Source organism: Triturus cristatus, chromosome 4_1 (genome assembly GCF_964204655.1).
Source record: "Triturus cristatus chromosome 4_1, aTriCri1.1, whole genome shotgun sequence".
Taxonomy (NCBI): Eukaryota; Metazoa; Chordata; class Amphibia; order Caudata; family Salamandridae; genus Triturus; species Triturus cristatus.
Window position 1 is genome coordinate 773148964 of NC_140585.1, and position 21892 is coordinate 773170855.

Genomic DNA, 21892 nt, shown 5'->3' on the forward strand with positions numbered 1-21892 from the left:
AACAGTTCCTGCACGGCATGGACTGAAAAGTCCATGCCGTGCAGGAACTGGCATACATGCACACAGTGGGGCTCATGCTGTGCCCCCCTGCATGTATCCTCATCCGGAGGTGGCACAGAGGGCCATGCAGCATATCGCGGGCTCTGAAAGAAGGCCTTATATTTTGAGGTAGTTATGTTTCCAATGCTAGAGAGTTCTGTGAAGTCAAGTGATTCTAGAACAAGCAGAGAAGCGGAGACCCTACCCAGGATGGTATGGCATGATCTCAGCTGTTCAACAAATCGTTTTACATTTTTAAACATTGGATTGGCCTTCTTAAAAGAAGGCTGTCTCAGGAATATTGCATAGCCTGCTTCATTCATCAACTATAGCTCCCAAAAGCCTCACTCGTACTGCTTTCAGTCAAAACCTCAACATTTTAAATTGACATCACTGGGGCGTGGTCTGCCCACGCAGGAAGATGGCCGCCTGACGAGGGAGCTCCGCCGCGGGATGGGCTCTTAACGGAAATATTTTACTCCTTACCGGCTTTGGAGTCCTCTTCACGTGCCCTGTGCTTGCCGGAAGGTGGGGGGCACGATTTGAGCGTGTTCCAGGGATGTGACAGCACAGTCTTCCTGGTGTTAATCGTCTCGACGAGATTGTGTGGCGCTGCTTGCCTGACGCAGCCCGCCTGACGTGCTTCCTTCGGCTGCCTCATCCTCCCCCTGAAGCCGCGCCTCTGCTACCCATGGAGTGCGCCTGCCCCCTCATGAGGCCGCGCCTTTGTTGCTGTTGAGGAGCACTCGCTTCCTTACGAGGTCGGGCTCCTGTGGATGTCGAGCGCCCGCCTCCTCATGAGGCCGCGCCTTCGCTGCTGCTGTCAGGCGCCTTCCTCATGAAGTCCCGCCCTTGCTATTACTGCTGAATACCTGCCTCCTCATGTAGCCGCGCCTCCTTCAATTTTGTCTGCTTTATTTTCCTCAGCAATATTACCTCACAGGAGCCATGGTTCTTGTTGTGCTGCTGGTCTGCTGCTGGTAGGATTAACTCCTTTTATAACCTTATTGTGGCGCTTTTTGTCATTCACCTCAGCCAGTCATTTTGCGCCACACCCTCTGCAAAGTTAATGTTTTTCCTGCAAGAACAAGTCGCGACTGTCACTCAAAACTGAACTTTTCAAATTTAATTTTTTCACCCTCTTATGAGTGGCCTCATAGTTGTAGTTTCGCCCCTTCGACTGGTGCTGCCTGGAAATGACTCTTTTAATGCAACTTGGGTGACGCATATAATAGCATGTTTTAATTTAATGTCATTATAGTGCTTTAGTCAACCTTTTCAGTCAGGTTGTGTACTCTTTGCTTTGATATGGCTCATGATTTCCCTGTTCATTCTGCAAATACAACTGTGGTTCATATGTTGTTTCATTCTATTTATGCGCCTTTGAGCATGGCGACAGTTACACTATCTTCATCAATGCTTTAACCCTTTGCTTGTGGTTTTGGGGATAACTAAGCAGGGTTTTCCCCTTCATGTGATGTACTTTTACATTTTAGTGTCTGGAATTGTTGTATTTTTGTGTTTATATACAAGAATTGTCTACCAGCAAGACGCCTTCACGCACTTTCAAAGTTTCTGTCAAATATTCTCCTCAAATGCCTGCCCCTAGGCAAGGAAATAAGTCTTCTAAGCCACTTCTCTTTGCAGAAGCTCTTAAGCAGACCATTAACATGCCAACGAAAGGTACTGCCTCCTCTCCTCCCGCTTTACCCTCGGCTTCGACCTCTAATGGGGGGAAGACATCGGCGGCAACTCTGCAACGTATTTTACACGAAATATCTGAGGTTAGTCGCCGATTAGATGACATGAACCTCACAATTACATCATTAGCTGAGGAGACTAAATCAATTAAAGCAGAATTCACCAGCTTTCATGCGAAGATTGAATCTCTTGACTCCAGAGTTCAGACGGTGGAGAACCGCTTGGACTCCCTTCCCAACAAAGACCGAGACCTCCTATTCTTCCGTAGCAAACTTATTGATTTGGAGGACAGAAGCAGGAGGGATAATATTCGTTTCTTTGGTTTTCCAGAGCGTATTGAAGGGCAGAGTTCCAGTGCATTTCTGTGTCGTATACTTCCTCAGATGACTGGTATTTCTTTTACCCCACCTCTGGAGATACAGCGGGCTCATAGAATTGGTCCTCCACGTGGTGATCCTGCCGCACGCCCACGGCCGATCATTGCTTGTTTTCTCCGACATGACCAAACTAGACAACTACTATCTGCTGCTCGACTTCAAGGTTCCTTCTCTTTTGAAGGCCATCGCATTCATATGGCAGCCGATTTCTCCAAGGAAACCAATGAACGGCGGAAGGCCTTTCTCTCCATGCGACCTCAATTACGTCAGTTAGATATCAAATATGGTCTATTTGAACCTGCACGTTTTCGTGTTACCAAAGATGGAGTCTCTAAGGACTTTTTTGATCCAGAACATCTTCAGCAATTTTTGGACTGCCTTCAACCTCAAGATATGGAGGTTCTCGCTGCATCCTCACAGACAATCCCGTCCCAATCACTCCTTAAATCTTCTACTTCAATGTCAGAACGTAACAGGCGCCCTCCCAGTAGCCCTAGACCTCGGGGCAGGGACCTCGAACGACTTCATCGCTCACAAGAAGATAGGAAGTCTGCAATACAATCGGTTTCGGCAGCCACATTACCACAAGACTTACAAAGAGACAAGTCCCGCTCTCCTCTTAAAACTCCTTCAGATGCGGACTGAATAACACTTCCTCCTGTGGAAATAGTTACTTCCTGACCTATTGGCAGTTAATGGTGGTCTCCTGGTCCTTGCGAGCCTTGTTTCTATTGTTAATTCATTATTATATTTTTGACATATTTCGCTGTTCTTATAATATTTGATTGCCTTTTTTCACCTCTTTCTCACTAGCTTCTTATCTTATCTCTTTTCCTTTTCACTTTGCCTTCTGCTATTTCTCTGCCTTATAATGCTATTCTTTTTTCTCCCTGCATTTATTACTCTCCATGTTACAATTTTATTGCATATTCCTAACTGGTTTTGCAGTTACTCGGGTGCATTGGCGCCTAATTGTTTGATTATAGTTGTATTATTTTATTTGCTCGTATGCATATTGGTATAGGCTTTTTGATATGTGTATGATATGTCTTATGCACTTAAGGTTACCTCACATTTAATTATTGTAAGATTTCTCCTCTTATGTAGTGTCGCTTCTCAATCTCTACCTTCTTCTGTTCTCTTTTATATTGCTCTTTCGGGTTTCCCTTCTATATTATTAATGCATTCTTAACTGTTTCTCTCTTTCTGTGGGGTCTTTTCCCGCGGCGGCGCTCTAGTGCGCCCAGACCCGCGGGTAACAGTTTACGGTTTCTTGTTCTTTACTCGCTACTATTTAATTCTATAGTTTCTTTATTACTGTACTATTTTCTAAATTTTATCTCCTTTCGTCTTTATCTCTTTTATTGTTTTCTTTATGCATTTCATCTAGATTAGAAGTACTGCTTCCACTTATTTTCTTTCTGTTTCCCCTTCCTTTTGTCATTTCTTTTCCTTTTTTCTTTGTCTGGTTCAACACGTTGTTTTGTGCTTTATTTTCCTCTTTCTGATTTTTGCTCTATTCTACTATGGCACAGGCACATTCTCTTAATGCGATCACTTGGAATGTACATGGCCTCACCCATTACATAAAGCGGAAGAAAGTACTCTCCTATCTCCAGACCAAACATGTAGATGTGGCCTTGCTTCAAGAGACCCATTTGGATGCTCTAGAATCAGATAAACTTTGCAGAGACTGGATGGGCAAGGTTATCCATAGCGGCGTTCAACAAGACGATTCCTCAGATACAGGCCCCCTCCGCAAATGTGGAGTAGCAATTCTCCTTCGCAAATCCCTCCCGGTCACTGTCTCTAAAACATGGTCAGATGTAAATGGCCGTTATGTATTTGCCAGAGGAGAAATACAAGAATGTTGCCACTGATGCCGAGGACTTTAAACAGAAGGGTCCCCCTGCGCCCCACTGGCTAACGCGCTTCATATGACAAGATAGGTCTCCTCCATTTCAAGTAGACACGAGGGACACAGCGGAGCAAGGTCAACGCTGATCAGAGGCAGTCCATTTGGAAATCCAATTCCCGAAAGGTGTGGACCCTGGGGGTCTTTTGCTGACACAGCATCCATTGTCATAAGAGGTGGGAGAACCTGAAGCACTGGACCAGGAAGATCGTGGAGGCATAGCTGGGGCTGTCCTCCCAATATGGACGGACCGCATGTCGGACCCTGACCCCCTAATTGTCCACATACTGCTGGTGGTTAGCTGGAGCTTGATGGGCAGTTGAGGGCCCAACAGCAGCAACAAGGGGGACGCTACGCTGCTGTGGGGCTCCAGACTCGCCTGAACACATCGGGACTGCGAGGACCGGGGAGCATTGCGCTCCGCTAATCAGGCTCACCTGCTCCTCTTCCCGTTGACCATCTCGCCCACGCCACGCCTCGCGGCCCCCGCTGCGCGGGAGCCGCTCGAAGGCTCCTTCAACATTTAAAAACTCGGCTTGTGCTACGAAGGTTGGGTTTCCCTTCTGCTCCCTGTGCAAGGACGCTACGCTGCTGTGGGGCTCCAGACTCGCCTGAACACATCGGGACTGCGAGGACCGGGGAGCATTGCGCTCCGCTAATCAGGCTCACCTGCTCCTCGTCCTAACGACCCGCCCCTCTTTTATTATTTAACCATGTCCACGTGAATCCGCAGCGCGGATCGCAGCGCGGGCGAAGCCCGGGCCAAGGGCGGGCCCGTTGTAGCCCGTTCGAGACCGAGAGAGACCGGACCGGGCTACCCCTCTGTCACCTACGGCCCCAGCGTGTATGGGCTTATTACATGTCATTTTTATTGCATGTGGTTGTATCGTTTATATTGTTTTGTGGAGGACATATCGCTGCCAAATCAGAGTAATTGCGCACTGTGTTGCATCCTAACTAAGCATGGCAGCTAAAGAGGGTAAGAACCATGCGACCAAAAGCAATCTCACTGGTACATTAGATCAATTCATAGTTAGAGCCAACTCTGTGATTGACCAGGGCATTGTCCTTATGGAGCGCAGAGTGTCGCAGGATCTGGCCCTAGCAAGAAGATCTTCTTTGGGCCTCCTTGCATCTGCACGTACCCCAAATGGCACTGGTAGCAATGCCCTTCCTCTTACTCAATTCATTGATGAGACTTCAAGCAGTGAAACTTCTAGTGACAATGAACCCGGGGTCAACTCCAGAACTACATCCCCCCCAGTGACTAGGTCGGGACCGATCCTACGGGAAAAAAGGGCCACTAAGGTAGGGCTGTCCACAAACTCCAAGCCAAAATCCATCAGGCAAGTTCGCTCCAAACCAGGGGGAGCTAAATCTGCACATCATGGTGCAGTTTTGGTGGCCGACTCGTTGGCTAGAGATGGTCAGGGCAGCTGCTCCCTCCCTCCAGCTTCGTGTTCCTCGTTTAAGTCTCCTGGGGATCAGTCAGCTCAGGCATCAGCTCCTCCTGCATTGGTGACACAGTCACAAGAGGATGTAGTAGTACCGCAACAACTAGATCTAATGCTGCGCGCGCTACTGGCACCCCTGGAATCCAGGTTGGAGGGAATAGCGTCCCTTATTACCAAGCTTGAACAAGGAATTAAGGAACACACTGAGGGTGCTAACAATAACAAAGTATTCCCCGCATGCTTTTGCAATTGCCACTGTCCCACCATAGCCGGGGCTCTACCAGCCCCGGCGGCCCACTGTACAGCTCCACGGCTACCATCTGTCCCGAAAGCTACATCACTGGCAATTCCAGCCACACTTAACGCTCCCTCATTAGAACATCATGAAGTTAGGTCTCTCACTGACCACCACGCAGACAGTAACACCTTGGGAGAGGCCACTTTGGGTAATATTAGTGACAATATGAGGACAGTGAGAAAGCGAACCCAGGATAAGGCTAATAGGATGACTTCTAGAATAGACTTGCCCCCGGAAGCTAGCCCTTATATGGTTGTCCTAACAGGGGTTCCTGAAATAAATGATAATAGTATTGAGGAGTTCTCGAACCTAAAAAACAAGGCAATCCACTGGCTCTCAAACCACAGGCCCCTGCCACCGCAGGTTAGTTGTGAGGTCATTATGGTTAGAAGGGTGGGGTGGGTAGGGCACACTCCTAAAAACTTAACTGGCGATTGTGTCATAGTTAACTTCCGGGATGCCAGGATAGCAGACTACATCTGCAACTGGAAAAAACCACGCTTAGAGACCACTATTGCGGTACGCCCCCTCTCCTACTTCTACCCAAATGATCGTATGAGAATAGAAGAGAGTGGTTGGACATATATTCCGCATTTACAAAGGGGAGGTGCTGGGAAATCAAGGCATCTGCCCTCTGATGCAGACTGGGCTTATCCTGTCTGTTCAAACAGGTTTAGCTGCCTCGACCAGGTCGATTGACTGGCCAAGCCAACCCAGGTAGCTCAGGATTCTATGGGGGATAGTATTCTAGGTTTAGAGCCCCTTGGGCTGCATGACGAAGGGAATTTGACTCTTGACACCATGGGGTGCACCACTAGTACAGGGGAGACCAGTCTCAGCAGTATTAATGGCAATCCCCAAGCGTACTCCCTGCAGTTTTCTGCTTCCCTTCCAATGCCAGCCACCTCCCATAGTGCTATTCTCACCCTTATAGGGGGAACTGATCCTCCCCAGAAGAGTAGCATTTCCTCTGTACTAGATTCCCCATCCCAGCACACACCTCGCCACCAACATATGAACTTACTGTCATGGAATGTGGCAGGCTTAGCAAATAAGATGGCATGTCCTGAATGGGGCTCTTTTGTGGATGCTGCTGATGTGGTTCTATTGCAGGAGACCTGGGCCAGGGAGGTGGTTCATAGAGCCGGGTTTGCTTCCTTTAACATCGCAGCTCGGTGGGGAGGCAAGGGCCGCCCCTCTGGTGGCCTGACAACATGGATAGGTGTACACCTGGGTTGTAGTGTGGATTTGATCCAGACCAATTCGGATGACATCCTTTGTGTCCAACTGTCCTGGCCCAACTCATATAAGCTGGCAGTTGTGAATGTATATTCACGCCCTACTGCTATGGCTAAAGAATCTAACACCGTAGGGGAACTATCATCTTTCCTGGAATCTTTGGACCATGATGTTAACTGTGTGATCGCAGGAGATTTTAATTGCCACTTTGAGCCCCTCCCAGGGCTGGGTGAGGGGGCATTGCAGGAAGAAGATGAGTTTTGGGGTATCCCACAGTGTAGGTCCACCTATGTAAAGGCATGGACCCCACTGGCTATCCAGGTTATGACTCTAACCTTGCAGTTTTCAGTTAGGGCGGTTAATGGCCGAATGCCTTCGGACATTCCATCCAAATGCACCTATAATAAAAAAGACCATGAATCCCATCTGGACTATTTTATGGTCCAGACTAGGTTATGGTCCAAAATTATAGATTTGGAGGTCATGAATAGATCAGACAGCGATCATAACGCCCTACTGATGAGAATGGAAATGCCAAACTCTGCTATAGCCCATACGGAACCAACCGCCGATCTAGGATTGGTCCTTACCAACAATAGGAGGAGGGTTAAGTGGGAAACCCTATGTGAAAGGCGAGATGCACTGCCAAGCTTATACTTATCTACTCTCCCCCTGCTCAAGATGGCAAGTGACATCTGGGACAAAGGGCAGTCTGAGGATAACTCTGCACGCTTCCTCACTGTGCACCGGGAATTAGTTGATACCCTTGCAGGCTTTTTAAACCCCATAGTTCCCGACAGGAAACCAAGGACTACCCAGCCCTCCTGGTATAATGCCGCATGCAGGAGTGCTAAAACTGCCTTGATTAATGCTATTAAAACTGGCAGTGATAAGCTAACAATCTGCTCACTTAGGGTTGCCCACAAACAAGTCTTAAAACAGGCAAGGATAGATTGGGATTGGGAGAGATGGGAAAGTTTATCATCAGCCCTTGCTAATAAGGAATTGAACAGATTCTGGGCCATTGTGAATTCTGGGTGCGCGGAACCCCGCAATGCAATCGAAGCTAATCTTGACCCGGGGGTGTGGGAATCCCATTTTAAAACCTTGTACGCTGCCACCTCTGATTTAGATCTCTTGCCTTTTCGGCTTCCGTCTGCGGGGGATGCCGAAGCTTTGGAATTCACTGTAGATGATGTTTCGATTGCCATAGAGAAACTGGCACTGGGTAAAGCACCGGGCATAGATAAGATACCCGGGGATTTGCTCAAAGATCAGCCTAAGATATGGGCACCGTACCTTTGTGCACTTTTTAACTCAATTTTGCACGGCACGGAGGTCCCTGATTCGTGGCTGGGAGCGGAAATTGTACCGATATATAAGAAGGGTTCTCCCTTGCTCCCCGTTAATTATAGGCCTATCAGCCTCATTGACGTCCCCCAAAAAATAATGGCAAGACTTATTTTAGATCGCTTGCAGGACTGGATCAATGAGAATGATATCCTTTCTCCCTATCAGGCTGGCTTCAGAAGCAAAACATCTACCATGGATCAGATCTTCCGCCTAGTAATGTTGTATTGGAAGACTGTGGCGTTGGAGGGTGGCAGTCTCCACATGGTATTTGTTGATTTACGCTCTGCGTTTGACACTGTTCCTAGGGGCAAACTTTGGGCTGTTCTACGCGATCTAGGTGTACCCATCTCCCTATTGGGTATATTGGTGAGGTTACATACCGAGAATTTTGCCCAGGTCAGGTGTGCAAGAGGAGGTGTACTGTCTGACAGGTTTGCTGTAAACAAGGGAGTCAGGCAAGGGTGTGTCTTGGCCCCTACTCTCTTCTGTATTTACGTGAATGGACTGATTGCCAGCCTGGACGCAGTCCCTAACAACGATGCACCCTGGTTGGCAGGTAGGAAAGTAGCAGCCATAATGTTTGCGGATGACACCCTGCTCCTTTCCAAAACACCAATGGGCATTCAACGTATATTGGAGGGATTCAGCAACTTCTGTAGGGAGCACGGACTACAGATCAATGTAGATAAGACCAAATACATGATTTTTAATCCCCCAACACACACTAGGCCACCACCTACCCTTGATTCAGTTGCACTTGAGAGAGTTCACACCTTTCAATATCTTGGTGTTACCCTAGGTGAAAAACTTTCCTGGGGCCCACATCTTGCAAAATCCCAACTTAAACTGACCCAAATATCTGGGGGAATATTAAAGATGACAAACGCCTCTACTTTTAAACCCATCAGCCCTAGTCTTGAAATCTACAAGATGAGGGCCAGAGCCGCTGCACTATACGGAGGGGAACTATGGGGGCACGTTACTAGACCAGGATTGTCTAAAGTTGAGAACAACTTCCTGAGACAACTGCTCGCGCTTCCCCAAAGTACACCCCTACTACCGCTGAGGCTTGACTTAGGTATTCTTCCCATCCAGGAGGAACTAGCTATCAAACCTCTCAGGTTTTGGAGGAGGATCTGGCTGACCCCTGAGTTGGAGCAGTATAAAACAGAGCTCCAAGAAATACTGAGATTAGGTAGGGCAGCACATATCCCCTGGCTTTCCTATATCAAAGATGAATTTATGAACATGGGTCTTGCAGATATGTGGGTGAACCCAGCAATAGCTTGCAGAGAGATCTCAGGGAAAACATTCACTGAGTTATATCGATTTCGATGCTCTAATGCGTGGCTCCATGATTCAAAGAATGGTACCATGGTGAAAGCATTCATTGAGATCAAATCTGTTTATTCATTTGAAGATTTCATGGATGTAATTTTCCCTGTTATGGCTAGGAAGCTATATATACAATGGAGGTTTGGTGCACTTCCCCTAGCGTGTTTAACAAGCAAATGGTACCCGACTAGGTCCTCACATTGTATTGGCTGTGGTATGAGTAAAGAGGATGAAAGCCACATCCTTTTTTTCTGTCCTCTCTATACTAGAGCGAGGCAGAATTGGATTGTACCTATCTGTAGGAACCTTGGATTTAGGAAATGTTCCGACGCACTAAGGGTTTTTAAGACTGAAACTGCAGGTCACATTGTATTTGCCTTAGCCAAGTATCTGCATGCTTTCTGGATTAAAAGGAGTTTTATACTATCTAATACCGCCTAGTAGCCGGGCATGTTTTCTGCTTGTGTAAACTCAGTTCCAGATACAATGCTGTGTCTTAACACTAATATTAACACTGACATTGATTTACATTTCTGATTTGCACTGTCTATGTCATTTTAGGTGCTCTTTTTTAATATTGTAATTTTAATGTGTATAATATGCTGTGTACTCTTTTATGGCTGAAATATTGCCGAAATAAAGATTTAAAGAAAGAAGAAGTATTTGCCAAACTTAAAATTGGAGAGTCTCACATTTGTGTAGGGTCTGTTTATGCTCCTACGGGTACCAAAAAAACATTCTTTCTTCAATTATCCCGTTTGCTGCTTGAAATTAATGCATCACAATATTTGATTGGCGGAGACTGGAATGTAACGCAAGATTCCATTCTAGACAAAACTGGTCCATTAGATAGGGGCAATACGTCAGACAGAGCCTTGTTGGGGGACATCATATCAGATATTGGACTGGTTGACCATTGGCGTTTCAGCCATCCAACGGATAAGGAATATACTTTCTTTTCATCGGCCCATGGTACATTTTCTCGTCTTGATTACTTCCTCATTTCTCATAGCACAGTTCAATTCGTTACAGACTCCTGCATCCTGGAAGCGGCCTTGTCTGATCACTCTCCGGTTCTCCTCTCCCTTGATCTGGGTCTTTCTCGGCCTGGACGTAAACCATGGCGAATGAACATCCAATGCCACAGGACTCCTACTGGTAAGTCCCAACTGCAATCTCACCTTCAAAATTATCTTTCTATTAATCAGGGGTCTGTCACTTCCAGTAGGACTCTCTGGGCTGCGGCGAAGGCTACTTTGAGGGGGCAATTAATGCGTGATGCAGCAATTGCTAATAAACAAAATGTAAGGAGACAAAGTGAGCTCGAATCTGAGATACAAACTTATTCTCGCTTATACACCATATCTCCGTCTCTACAAAATCGTAAATTACTTGAGCAAGCTCGAATGGCCTTAAATAGCCTTTTTACATCTAAAGCAGAATACGCTTTACAGAAAATGAAAGGTCGGCATTACGAGCAAGGGGAAAAGGCGGGAAGGTTATTAGCCGCGCAGCTGCGTCAGAGGGAGGCGTCCATGGCCATTCCGGCCATTAGATCTGCGCAAGGTCACCTGTGCACAAAACCTCAAGACATTGTTAATGAGTTTGCCTCCTTTTACGAATCTCTTTACACTTCCGATAATAGAATGGATTCGGATAAAATGACAGCATTTCTTGCAAAAGTGCATCTTCCTTCTCTTTCGGCGGAGAGCAGAGCCATCCTAGAGGGTGAAATAACCAGAGATGAGGTTTCTAGTGCGATTACTGCCCTGCCTTACCACAAGGCCCCTGGAGAAGATGGATTTCCCCCTGAATTTTATCGCTGGGCAGGTCACAACATTATTGATACCCTGCATGCCGCATTCCAGGAGGCGGACAGTTCATCTTCACTAGGACCCCTTTCTAACAAGGCTATTATTGTTGTGCTTCCAAAGCCAGGTAAAGACCCCCAGCTCTGCAGTAGCTATCGCCCCATCTCTCTATTGAACTCTGATATTAAAATCTTGGCCAGCATTCTTGCTTCGCGTTTGCGTAAAGTCTTGCCTTCCTTGATACACCATTCTCAAGTAGGCTTTGTACCGGGTCGTTCCTCTCGGAACCATCTGCGTTCTCTGGCCCATGCACTATGGTCGGCTCAACATCTTAAGGACGATGCGTTAGCCCTTTCACTTGACGCAGAAAAAGCGTTCGACCGCATCGAATGGAACTATCTCTTCAAGGTCATGGATAGATTTGGTTTAGGCACGAAATTTATTGATAAGGTACGCTTATTATACGATCACCCTTCTGCTCAGGTAAATTGTGGTGGGTTTCTATCAGACACCTTTACGATTAAGAGAGGGACACGCCAAGGATGTCCACTATCCCCCCTTTTGTTTCTTCTGGCTATGGAGCCTTTGTCCGCCACAATTCGTCAATCTGATGAGGTCTCTGGTGTCCCCCTTCCAATTGGACATTCTAAAATATACTTATATGCTGATGATATCCTACTCACCCTTACTCGTCTTCCCCGGTCGATTCCTTCTCTTCTTCACATTATTAATGATTTCTCCTCTTTTTCAGGTTATAAGATTAATTGGGACAAGAGTGAGGCTTTACCCATCTCTAACGGTACCACAAAAGCAGCCATTTTTGGATTCCCTTTTCATTGGCAGTCTTCACGCCTTAAATACTTGGGTGTCCTCGTTAATAAAGGATTGCAAGACATGGTTGCAGATAATTTATCTCCTCTTATATCCCAAATGCAACGGGATTTTGACAAATGGAAGGCTTTGGGTCTTTCTCTTTGGGGCAGAACTCAGGCGGTTAAAATGGTTACCCTTCCGAGATTTATATACATTCTAGGTATGCTTCCTCTGCAGATCCCTTTATCTTTACTTCGATCAATAGATGCCCAGATTAAAACTTTCATTTGGGGTACTATGAAGCCTCGCCTTGCTATCACTAAGTTGAAGGCTCACCAGTTATCTGGCGGAATTGGCCTTCCATCTATTGAACACTACTCTTTGGCGTTACATATTTCCCAAATCTCATATTTTTTACCTGGCATCAAAGATTTACCACAATGGGTTCAAATAGAAAGACATCTCCTATCCTCAGAATCAAACCTTTCTCCTCTGTATGGTAATGGCTCTAGTCGTTTTGACCCAAAAAACCCGATACTATCTGCCATGCATAAATCCTGGCAGAGAAGTCATAGATTATTAGGCTCAAACTCAAGAATCCATGCTAAGGCTCCCCTGTGGAATAATTCGGGGATCCGTATTAATGGTCGTATGTTATCCTGGCCTGAATGGCGAGCTGCAGGTATTCTCTATCCGGATCAACTTCTGCATGATGGGGATTTTAAGTCATTCTCTCAGCTCAGGGTAGAATTTGATCTTCCCCTTCATCATTCTTCCAAATATCTTCAACTCCAACAATGTTTGAAGACCCATATGGGAACATCACCATGGCTCCTGCAAGATTCCCCTATATTATCCTACTTGCACATTTGGGGGAAACTTAAGGGTGTTACTTCTGGTATATACAAAAAATTTTCATCTCATCTTTTTTCTAAATCTCTTTCACATGATCTCCAGCGTAAATGGCAATCTCGTCTCTCAATTTCCTTTTCCGATACTGAGTGGGATTTGATTCTAGAGAATTTAAATAAGGGAGCCCGTGAATCAAGGCTCAAATTTTGTCTTTTTAAAATTCTGCATGATTGGCACTGGTCTCCTGTCAAACTACACCAAGCTGGCCTTCTCTCTCATTCTAATTGTTGGAGATGCTCCAATTCAGGTTGTGATATTACTCATATCATTTGTGAATGTCCTAGTATCCAATCCTATTGGACTTTTATCGGTGTTACCTTGAATTCCACTATGCCCCTAAAATTGCCACTTACATCTACTAACATTCTCCTGCATGATTTACGTCATTCCCCAAAGCTCACGAAGCCACAACTCCGTCTTTTTCATACTTCAATTGCTACTGCCAAAATATGTATACTGCGTCATTGGAAATCAACTTTACCTCCCTCACAGGAGGATTGGTTGGTGGCAATGATGCAAACTGCCTCCCATGAACGTACAATCTATAACCTTCAGGATCAAACTGACACTTTTCTTCGAATATGGTCTCCATTTCTTAAATCAAATGCTGCTGATTCTCCGGCCTCCACTTCTACTCAAACACACTAATCAGCTTTCACTTTTTCTGTCCTTTGTTTTTTCTCTTCTCTTTGTTCCCCCCCAATCCTTTGCTTCCTCCGTTGTGGTATTCTTCTGCTTTTATTTAATTACCTTTCCTTTGTTTTATTTCTTTATATTTCCAGCACTCTTTATTCTACTATGTCTTTCTCCTCTCTCTTTTCCCTATAGCTCACTCTTATTACATGTCATTCTGGGTTTTGATCTCATCGTTGCATTAACTAGTATTTATCTATTTAAACGCATATTTATATCGTATTTATTTATTAATATCTTATTCCATGATTCCTTTTAACATGAATTTATTTTCTTTTATTTATTATTGCATATGCTCTAATGTATTTGTCTTATAAAACTCAATAAAAAAAATTTCAACACAAAAAAAAAAAAATTGACATCACTGACGTTAGCTTGCATACCTGATGTCGCATGACAGATCAGAATGACGCCATCATACCTACTGAAGAAGAAAAAAGTCACACCCAGTTGCAACCTTAAAACATAATTGGATTTGGAGACCACTTTTCATCCGTTCTCAATAACATACTTATCGAAGACACTGTCACACACTGGACAGTACCAAGATCATTCTGCGGCACAAAAAGTTAAACATGCATATTCCCTAAAATATTTAACAGAACATTATTTGTCTTAAGTTTTCTACGGTAGTAAAGCGCATTTTTCTAAGAAAGGAAATGTTATTCATTAGTGGAGCATTAAAGCACAGCGTTCCTGCAATATAACTAAACTATTTCATTTATTTGTATTCAGTGACTTATTTTCACATATTACAGCTCGAAAACAGTGAGCAGTGTAATGTTCCCCTCTTTCTCTTTCAGAGAAGTTCTGTCTAAAATAACGCACTAACTCTGAGAAATTTCGGTTTAAATTCAGTCTATGCACTGCAGGCGCATAAAACTAGTTCTCCGCTCTGCACCAGTAAATGCCCATCTTGACATGGCCCCAGGCCCGTGTAGCGATACTGACAAACTGCAGAAAGGCAGTGCGAGCTTAAATACTAAGAGGCGCTAACCTTTCTCTCAAATACCAGCCCCTGCCTCTTTTAAAGTGGTGACTTCGAGAGCATTAGACCTACAATAATTTGACAGAGCATGAACATGACACTTAAGCCCCACAGCCTCGCAAGCCCTGGTTGAATGTTTGCCATTTAGAAATGAAAAAAACTATTTATGTTGCCTAGCACACTACCATCCCTACCCTTGTGAAACAGAGATATTGGTTTACCGAAATAAAGAATTCTATACGTAAAAAGATGGTGGATATTAAGTGGAGATGGTGTGATATGATTTAATGTGAACTCTTACTGAGGCTGGTGTAGGTAATTTGTTACTGTCTGATTAATGAGTGGCGTTTATTAGTCTTTAAGGGATTTGCATATCATTCTAGGCTAGATAAGTTCAATGGAACATTGACACATTTATACTAAATCTTATATTTATAGCTAACAAAATACAGGACTCTAGCCACACATTCTCTCACCCCACCAGGACCCAGCAGCATCCATAACTATGTTCTGCCACATCAATTTCCCCGTTCTGATTAATGTTGTGCTCGCTCCAGGAGGCCCAAGTCTACATTTTTAATTGATTTTTAATGGATTAATTGATTTCACTGTGATTGATGAGATGTCGCAGTGGAAGAACAATCTCATTGGTGTCCACCCTCTGAGAAGCTGTAGACACAATCTACACCAGTGACATTTTATTCTTGCAACGCTACAGGGACATGGGTGACTTTATAGTCGCAGAATGCTTGCCATCAACCTCTAGGACAAAAGACAGAAAATATATAGCTCCTCTTTTCAGAGACTGGCTCATTGACTGTTTGATGGTGTGCTCATTTGCTTGTTTGAAGACTTTTAATTAATTGTGGCAGATTTATGATGCTCATTCTTTTATTCCTTCATCTACAAACTTTTCGGCATTAATCATTTTTGCAGGTGAACTGTAGCCTTGATAAATCGCACACTTTTGATAAAGCAGAAAATACGGTCTTTCTGCAAATCAATGAAGACGCTTCACCTTCTATTCAAATGAACCCGTAATATTTTTCAGATATGTTACAATATTCCTAGTAATACAATGAAAAAATATGGAATCTTTATTATAACCCATTTTTTCTATAGCTCTTTGCTCAAAACACTTACAACAAAAAGATGGAATAACCTGTCGGGAACATGATTGAATTAAATCCAATTCACAAAGTGCCCTAAAAGAGTAAAGTGGTTACCAGAATAATAAGCCTAGTGAAATGTTCAGCATTAGCAGTGAAGGACTTTGTATTCATTTCAGTAATCAACGTTTGCATACTCCCTGTGCAGTATGAAGAAGGGCTGGAGGGATAAGACTCTTCAGACGCTAGGTTTGGAATGATTATTAGTGTAATATATGTGTAATATTGATGTCTCAAATAAATGAGATATTCAAGGACAATGTCCAATCTTTAAATATTAAGGATGTATCTACGAATTCCCAAAAAGTAATATTTGTCATAGCATGTGGATTATTGTGATATATTCCACACGTTCCTTATCAAAATACCAATTAATAGACAGCAAGAAACGCAAACACAAGCAAGCACAATTAATCCTTAACCTGAAAAATGTCAACATGTCAAACATACATCCAAATCAATATTACTTTACTCAGTGGAGTCGATCATCGAATTCCGAGTCAACTGCAAGTTGCACAAAGCATTCTGGGGCTAGAGCTGAGGATACCAGCTATGCACTAAAATGGAAATTCATTTAAAGCTTAGTGCATAAAATAACCAAAGTTCAAAATGCAAACACGGTGGAATCTACGCAGCGTAGGTAACCAGCTTCAACCAGGTTTTGGTCACCCTGGTACACATAACGCAGACATAAGAAGGGTCTGTAGAAACTGTACCACGTGGGTGGGTCCAGACGGATGATAACAACAATTGAAGGCTAGCACACCTACATGTAGAGAAAATGTTTTTTTGTAGACACTAGAAAAAAAATGTATCCTGTGAATGCATTTGTCAAATATGGGGTAGAAAATGTCATGAAACCTTGAATATCCATTGGCAAATATTAAAACAAATATATATTTTTTTTTTCCAAAAGTATCACAAATACAAATGTGAAACAACGCAGGATATGCATTTCGTCAAAGCATGACTTTATCAAGGTTTCAAAACAAACTATTAAATATGTATCATAATAATGACACACTTCAAAACTTCGCATCAGCCTCTATGTAGTGCAGTCATCACAAATAAAAATACACAAAACTGTGCCCACTGAAGACCTGAGACGCTGAATAGTGGAAAGTATTTATCTGTGGTTAAACGGCATCATGCAGATATTATAAAGAAATGGAGAGAAAAAAGCAATAATTATCAAAGACATCTATTCAAACGACAGGACTATCTGAGAAGGCGGAGACGGCAGTCGCGCACTGTGACAAAAACAATATAAAACATGGTCCTAACTATAGCTACCTACTGGTGACAGGCAGTAGGTTATATATATATATATATATATATATATATATATATATATATTACCTATTGGCGGTCGCCAGTAGGTAGTTATAGTTAGGACAAAATTTCCATAGGAAGAGCATTTTTTGTTTTGCTTATAAATTTGGCGTCGTTTGATGAATCTTCCTCAAATTTTCCAAACTAATTTTTTGTTCATATCAGCTCCTATGTTTGGGGGTGATTCATCAAGGGGAGCCGAGAAAAAAGGGGGGTCCCAAAATGTGTTTTCTCCATGTTAATTCCCATAGGAAACTTTAGACAAGGCTACAGGTCGAACGGGTGAACGGAATTACCCCAAATTTGGCAGAGAGAAGAGTCTTGGTCTAGAAAGCATGCTTTTGTTTATTTGGTGTAAATCCGCTCAGTAGTTTTAGAGAAATATCGAAATTTACAGATATTGATATTTGGGAATTCTGCCATCTGATTGGCTGAGGCGTTACGAGCACAAGCTTGCTGCTTATTGGCTGCGAGCGCTGCGAGCGGTTGCAACTAGGAAGTGTTGGCTGCCATTTTATGATTCTGTCAAAGCGAGGAAGGGGAAAAAAGGGTGAAAAAAGTGGGAAAGAGGAGGGTAGGAGCACTGTAACCTCTGTGGGGTGTTTAGGGTGTGCTATAAATGGGGTGTGAAGCAAAGTATTCACCCCTAGCGGTGTGAAAGTGCTGGGCTATGGAAGTCGGGGATTAAAGCGTGAGCCCAAATTGTGTGTCTTATGCTGTGAAGTCATGTGCCGTGGCCGCTGCACTACACCTGTGGTGAAGGACTGGGTTTTTCGAAGACCCAGCGGTGCCAGGGAACAACACCTGAAACCTTCGTGGGTTACCTGTTCTGGCGTACCAAACACAGAGACACGGGACACTTCCAGCGGCGTCAGAGATCAGCGTTTATTTTACTGCAGGGATACAGAGGTCACAAGAAGTACACAACGTGTAGGTTCTCGGGGACTGCTTCAATTTGCAAAAGTGGATCGCTCCTTTTATACACGTTTTTCCCATAGCCCAATATAGTGAACAAAGACTACAACTCAGTTCCCACAATAAACTTCAAAAAGGGTCGCGTTCATGTTTCAAGAGGCCGGAACATGATTACCACAGTATTGCCAGTTCCCAACTGTAAAAGCATATAAAACACATTCCATCCTGATCGTAAACCCATTAGGAGAAGGGACAAAAACAGATGCAAAGGGAGAACAAGGATGCACAACAGGTTAAAGAAGAGTGTTAGGAGTAATAAAGGAAACTTGATAACGGGATCAGAGATACCGTGTCTAATGTATGCATGGCTGAAACAATAGACTGGCACGGCAAGATGAACCTCGAGCGGGGCCATCTGCCTTCGTCGTGTCGTTTCCCTCATCATAAAAGTCATACTCAAGGGAACACGTGTCTCTCGCGTAAGCTTGAGAGTCCCAGGGTCACGAAGCGGACAAAAGTCCGTTCGCTGGCTACTTGAGGGCAAGAAACAAAATGGATGCCGTATCTAAAATGGAACCCGAGGGTTCAGATGAATAAACCCAAAAATAAGACGAACCATACGTGGTTGAGTAGCGAAACTGCGTACACCCACTATACTCGTCATTTGCGGTTCGTAGATACCCAACTCATCCATATTCGTCACCACTCAAAAGTGTCGTTCCGTCCCACACGGAACCTCAGACGCTCCTTTTGCCCTCATGTAGGCAAGCACTAGTCAAGATCAGAATCTACTTCAATATTCATCAGGTCGTTCAGTTGCTGCTGGAACATCATTCTATTCATCAACGTCTCCTTGGTAACAGATGGTCGTCTTATACACGTTGTAGCACATAGGCCACATAAGGCAGGACCACACTGTACACAAAGACAACACGTGAACAGAAACGTTACAACAACCCCTACGATCATCAGAATCTTCCAACCCCAAGTTGACATCAGGCCCCAAAACCATCCTAGGAGCGTCCAATTACCTTCGTCCACGTGTATGGACTCGGAGATCTTGTGCAACTTCGAGATGGCTTGGTAAACAGTTGGAGCATTGTCAGGAATATAAATGCAACAACTCGAATGGATAACTTTACACACACCACCTCTATCTGCGAGAACAACATCTAGAACCATACGGTTCTGTAACGTCATGAGTCTATCCGCCTGAAGTTCAGCTGTGAGATTACCAAGGGCACTTGCAGTAATATTAGCAGTCGACTCTACTACACGTGTCAGTTGTCTTAAGTTCCTACTATTAACCATAGGTCCCCAAAACGGCAAGAAACCCTTAAAGAAGTCTCCTGCTTCTTGACCGGCAGTATCCTCTTTGCTAATAACACCTCTCACAACTCTAGTTTTGTGATAATCTGAGGCGACAGTGAAAGTCGGTGGTAGAAGATTCGCAATATAACAGGTACCCGAAAAATCACGGGGTAACCATGTATATGCGCGTTCATAACATACAAAATAAGTGCCCTTGGCGGTCACAAAAACAGGGGAAGAGAGCATCGGCAGAACATACGTGTCGGTGCAAGCACTGTTCCCAAGTTGTGCTCTCGGATTTCGACCCAAACCTTTCAAGCAGAAATTACCGAGGTGTGGTACAATCCATATTGGGGACGAGCTCTTAAGCTGTCTATCACCCACTGACGTACTATACTCAGCCTCGCTCAGATCCTTGTAAGCCTGTACCTCCTCACTTGGGATAAGCGACGCATCAAAAACATCTCTATCTAAATCCGCTATCGCTATCGCCAAAGGTTTGTGATACGGCCCAGGACCAAAATTGGCAGAACGTGGCTCTCGACTGGGGTAAGAATCTAGTGCACTACGGAACATAGTTTGGAATGCTCGAGCCGAACCCTGGGAGCTGTAGGGAAGAACCAAATACGGAATACCCCTATCCATGGTATGTGGCATTAACCCACACACCCAACAATTGGTAGTGTTCATCACCAACTGATGCTGATGTAGAAGTTGAACAAAGGAGTTGTTCATGAACTCCGCACGTCTAACCTGTTCATGTTGAGGCAGAGGATGAAAAGAATGTGGAGAAACAGTGGTGAGGGAGCTTAGTTTAGGAGAAAGGGTAGGTGAAACAGAGGGTAATAACAACTGTACTCCAAAATATACTCCACCCACCAATAACATAGATACGGTCAGGAACAGTAGGAACACCTGAAACAAAAAACATTTTGTACATACAACTTTTCTTAATTCTGATCTCTGCGCCGACATCCTTTCTGCTTCCAATAGCTTAGAGAATGCCATCCTCTACAAACCGTCCGTGACGTACTTGACGCACTTCGTTCTGAGAAGCGATTATCAATCCCCAGGAGTTCCCAGGAATCGACAAAAGTAACCGACCTAGCGTCAGAAACCTGCTAAACAGAAAGGAGTACCCACACGGCCCTACGGTGACCCGGATGGAGAGGTTTCCTCGCAAAAACTCAAATCACAAATCTCTTAGCCGCAGGACAGCACAAAAAAAACTCAAAAAGAAAGGATATAATTGTCCATAATGTTCATAACATCAAAAAAAAAAACAAATATATATAACTAATTTTTATTAGTCCTTGAACGAAGAAAATATCAGCTTCTTCCAGGTTGAGTTTGCTCTACAAACAATTGTTCAGCTGGCGCAACAGTGTTCGATGAAATGGACAACGAGTCAGACCTTTGGTTCTCTGCTACCGATGACTCTTCATGTGGGTTTGGCAGTGACAAATCACTCCCCACCGGTTGAGCGTCGCTAAACGGCACAAAGTGCAAAGGAGTCTCAGTTTCTGTTGCCGAAATCCCAGTCCTCACCCAAGCATCCGTTGGTAAGGGGATCGGCACCTTCTTCGTGTGACTGGCGTGTACCCAATTCTTCCTGCCCTCCAGTCGAACCGCAGTCCTCGTCGTCAATAAGACTTGGAAGGGTCCTACAAATCTTGGCTCCAAGTTACGCTTTCGACCAAAGTTTCGGGTATCGACCCAGTCCCCTGGCCGGAGCTGGTGTCCAGGACCCTCTGTCTGCGCCGGTAGAGCTTCAAAGACCTGTTGATGGATTAACCGTAGTTTAGTGGTCAAATCATGTAAGTAATCAATTAACATTGGATACTCAAGACTATCAAAGGCCCTTGGTCTCGGAACCCCCCAAATATTCGCAGGGCGGCCGAACACAATCTCATATGGGCTAAGCCCTACTCGAGAGTGTACGGTCGCTCTGGTCGATAGGAGGGCCAGAGGCAAGGCATCAGGCCACGATAAACCAGTCGTAGCTTGAATCTTGGCGAGTTTCAGTTTCAGGGTACCATTGTACCCTTCAACCAAACCCGCTGCCTGAGGATGATTAGCACTATGGAATTTCTGACAAATTCCAAGGCCCTTACACACATTCTGCATTACACTTCCCACAAACTCACTCCCATTATCCGACCATACAATCCTTGGCATTCCGTACCGAGGAAAGTATTCCTTCAGCAGGATTTTTGCTGTGGACAGGGCAGTGTTAT